Here is a 4951-nt window from a genome sequence, read left to right as displayed (position 1 = left end):
CTCATCATCATTCTCACCTATGAACGCGCGTGATTGACAACCACTTCCGTTCTACCCTAGACCGGGCGCATATCTCTTGGATTCCTTAATCAGAATCTTCGTGGTATAAGCTAGAATTGATGGCAGCATTCATGGGAATCCGGAAGGTCTAACCTTGTCTATGGTATTCTGAGTAGGATTCCGGAATTGAATAACTGTGACGAGCTTCAAACTCCTGAAGGCTGGGCGTTAGTGACAGACGCAAAAGAATCAAGGGATTCTATTCCAACTTGATTGAGAACCGACAGACGATTAGCCGTGCTGTGATAGAGCATAGGAACGTTTTCACTGAGAGGATGGGATGTAGCCATTGACAATGGTGATGCCCTACATACAGCTTGCCATGGAAAGGAGTAAGAAGGATTGGATGAAGCAGTAGGAAAGCAGAGATTCAGGAAGAGCACAGCATCTTCATACACCTATTGAAATTCCCATCATGGAAATACATGAGTAACTTTATCCTGATTTTATGTTTAATTACTATTACTTGATTTTCCAAATTCCATAATTTATTTAAATCCGCCTGACTGAGATTTACAAGATGACCATAGCTTGCTTCATACCAACAATCTCTGTGGAATCGACCCTTACTCACGTAAGGTTTATTACTTGGACGACCTAGTACACTTGCTGGTTAGTTGAACGGAGTTGTGACCACACATAGTAAAGAGCTATTATCTCGAATTAAATTTCATACAAGTACAAAGAGTACGAATCACAATTTCGTCCACCAGGGTGCTCCCGCACAAGGGTGTGCGTCTGCACATATCAGAAATCATGAATTTCTGCAACTTTTTGCAGAATTTCAGATTTTTAACACCAACTTTGAATGATCATAACTTCCTCTACAAAATTCCAAATTTGGCAATCTTTATATCAAATTAAAGGGTTTTCAAAGATCTTTAATTCTAAATAAAATTTAATCAATTTCAAAAATCGAGGCAAAAGTTATGATCAAACAAAGTTCACCAAAACCCAATTTTACCAATCTTCACCATTTACCCGATTTCTTACCATTCACATTCCAAATCATACTAAACCATTTAAAAACCTCATTTTTCATCAAAATTGACCTGTTATGCCATAACACTAACATCACCACATTTCCCTTCACATTTCATCGTCTTCAACATCAACACCAATATATCACACTCTTACCATAATGCTAAATCATCAAATTCAACATCACTTACATCATCAATATTCCTTTTCAAGTTACACAATCAATCATCATTACCATATTACCATCATCCATCATAATCAAACACAATAATCATTAATTCCTTATAAATCACCACATACCATCATTTAGCAACTCAACAACCATTTAGATTCAACCCTATCCTATAGGTCACTAGCCTAAGTTTCCATGAATATTATATACTACATAGAGGAAACCGAAACCATATCTTGGCCGATTCCCTATATGCACCAAATCTCCAAATTAGCACAAACAAGCTTCCAACCACAATCCAAGCTTTCAATTCCTCTCTAATAAGCATAGTTAAGTTCCAATAGCTCCCAAAGCCACAAAAATCAAACTATATACATACAAATCACCTCAAATCAACCTAGGTTCCAATTAAACATAAATTCACAAGGGTTTAATGGCTCTTACCTTTTCTAACAGATTTGGAGGTCAAAACCCAAGGCTAAGCAAGGATTAGAGCAAACCTAAACATCCAAAATCACAAAACTCATTTAACCCAAAGCCCTAGGAAACACAAAATTTTTGAAGAGAGAAACTAAGACAAATTCGAGCTTTCCTTACCAGTTTCTTATATGGGTTTTGTAGAGCTCTTCACAAGTAACGCATAGCAGCTCACGACACGTAAATCGGAGCGCCGTAGCTCGAGATATCGAAGTTGAAGTGGAGAGTGAATAGTATTTTCTCTTCTCCTCTCCCTCTTCTCTTATTTCTGATGTGTGTGTGTTATGAGTGTTGTGTATTGAGTTGGTTCACTTAATGAACCCTTTTATATGTTGGGCTTGGGCCCAACTTAGGCCCGGTGTAACTCGTTAGCGTTTTTAGCCCGTTGGGCCAAACCTTTAAAATTAATGCCCAATTTTCAACTTCTAATATTTTTCTAAGGTTTTCAACGATTTTTCACTTTTCTCGTGCGGTACCGGGCAGACTTGAACCGATTCAACCGGTTCAACTGTCGGTTCGTAGTTTTTCACGGTTTTTCGCAAAAAACACACTTTCTGACTCGGAAAGACCCACTGAGTCTAAAAATGATATTTAAAACCTCAAATTATCTCTCTAACTTTTCAGAATCTAATTTGGGCAATTAATCGCTTAATTAACCGGTTGATTAGTTGCGGTTCTTACATTCTCCCCACCAAATAAGAAATTTTGCCCTTAAAATTTGAATTACATGAGAATAGCTCGAGATAATCCTTTCGCATCTCGGACTCCAACTCCCAAGTGTGCTCTTCCACTCTTGCCCGCCTCCAAGCAACTTTAACCAAATGAACTTCTTTTCCTCGTAGCTTCTTTACACTAGTATCGTCAATTCTAACCGGTGTCACTTGAAAAGTCAAGTTTTCCCACAACTCGACCGTCTCAGGCTCCAATACATGAGCCGCATCCGACGTGTACTTACGGAGTTGTGACACGTGGAACATGTCATGTAGATTGGATACGTGAGGTGGCAAGGCAACTTGGTATGCCACCGGTCTGAATCACTTTAGGATCTCAAACGGTCCTACATACCTCAGATTCAACTTCTTGGTCTTGATTTCTCTTCCAATCCCAATTGTTGGTGTAACCCTAAGGAATATGTGCTTTCCCACTTCAAATTCTGACAATTTCCTTCTCTGATCCGCATAACTCTTTTGTCGACTCTGAGCAGTTAGAATCCTTGTACGAATCTTGTTAATACTCTCGGTAGTCTCTGCTACTAAATCTGGACCCAAAACACTTGCTTCGCCAGATTCATACCAGCAAAGTGGAGACTGGCACTTCCGTCCATATAAGGCCAGATACAGAGCCATCCCAATGCTCGCATGAAAGCTCTTGTTGTACGCAAACTCCACCAATGTATGTAGTGGTCCCAACTTCCGGGTTGATCCAAAACATACGCTCTCAGCATATCTTCCAATGACTAAATTATTCTCTCTGACTGTCCATCAGTTTGCGGATAATATGCGATACTAAGACATAGCTTCGTACCGAAAGCTCTTTAGAATGCTCTCCAAAACCTTGAAGTGAATCGGGGATAACGGTCCGATACTATGCTCGATGGCATACCATGCAACCTTACTATCTCCTTGATGTACAATCTCGCCAGCTCTTCCATAGAACAGTTTACTCGGATAGGCAGAAAATGAGCAGATTTGGTTAAGCGATCCATGATCACCCAAATCGCATCAAATCCCGACCTAGTCCTCAGTAAACTAGTCACAAAATCCATTGTAATTCCTTCCTACTTCCACTGAGGAATCTCAAGTGGCTGTAACATTCTCGACGGCTTCTGATGCTTGATGACTTGCATCATTTACCCTTTTTATCTATGCAAAAGGACCATAAAAAGAGCACATATTCATTGTTTCAATGTAATTTCATCAGCTAAATGATAATTATTATGGTACATTGCTTTGAAATGGGTTTGTGTTGAATTTTAGGTGAAAATGCAATAAAAAGGGAAGAAAACAATAAAACAGAGTGGGGGCGTGTGAAACTGGTGTGCCACTTGGAGCAAACGCCATGAAAGTATATGGGCGTGGCACGCTCGTACAATTTTCCAGAGAGCAATGCTAGAAGCCACAAGAGGGGCGTGGCACGCCAATGACTAGAAAAGGCCAAGTAAAGTTGGGCGTGCCTCTTGATGTCGAAGGCGTGGCGCGTTAGCTCTCAACCATCACTTGGGCGTGCTACTTGAAGACCCAGGCATGGCACGCCAATGACTAGATAAGGTCAAGTAAAGCTGGGTGTGCCACTTGATGTTGAAGGCGTGGCACACCAGCTCTCAACCATCACTTGGGCATGCCACTTAAAGACCCAGGCGTGGCACGCCAATGCTAGAGGAGGCAAAGTAGAGCTGGGCGTGCCACTTGAGGTCGAAGGCGTGGCATGCCAAGTTCTCATCTTCATTTAGGTGTGCCACTTGAGTACCAAGGCATGGAACACCAACTCTCATGGTTTATCTGAGCGTGCCACTTGAATGCTGGACGTGGCATGCCAGCTATTGGAACGAAGAGGAACTATGGACGTGGCATGCCAGACCCTGGGCATGACACGCTAGTTATATTTTCCAAAACGGTGAAGATGCGTGCACAAAAGGCGTGGCATGCCAGACCCTGGGCGTGGAATGCCAGTCATAATTTCCAGAAAGGAATATAAGAGGCCAACCATACGAGTGTGCCTCTTGGTGTTGAAGGTGTGGCACACCAGCCATCATCTCTAACTTGGGTGTGCCACTTGAGTCTCAGGCATGGCACGCCAGCACCACTCATCAACAAGAAGAAGACATGGGTGTGCCACTTGAGTTCTGGGCGTGACACGCCAATGATGGAACCAAGCACATAAATGGGCGTGGCACGCCAGATCCTGGGCGTCCCACACTAGTACAACTTTCCAGAATGAGGAAGAGGAAGACAAAGGCTTGGGCATGCCACTTGGGATCGAAGGCGTGGCGCGCGAGGCTAACAAAGACCCAAGAAAAGCCTGGGCGTGCCACTTGGGCTCGAAGGCGTGGCATGCCAGGCTAACCAAAGCTTGAGAAGACCCTGGGTGTGCCACTTGGGATCGAAGTCGTGGCACGCCAGGGGTATCAATACATGGGGGCATGCCACTTGAGAGCTGGGCGTGGCACGCAAAGCCTATTTAGAGTTGGGCATGGCACGCCACTGAAGCGCCGGTCACATGCCAGCCACTAGAGGTCACGTTTATTGAGTTTTCTTTTTTCTC

The sequence above is a fragment of the Arachis duranensis genome, chromosome 4 (assembly GCF_000817695.3).
Source record: "Arachis duranensis cultivar V14167 chromosome 4, aradu.V14167.gnm2.J7QH, whole genome shotgun sequence".
In the NCBI taxonomy this organism is placed as follows: Eukaryota; Viridiplantae; Streptophyta; class Magnoliopsida; order Fabales; family Fabaceae; genus Arachis; species Arachis duranensis.
Note: the sequence above shows the minus strand (reverse complement) of the source record.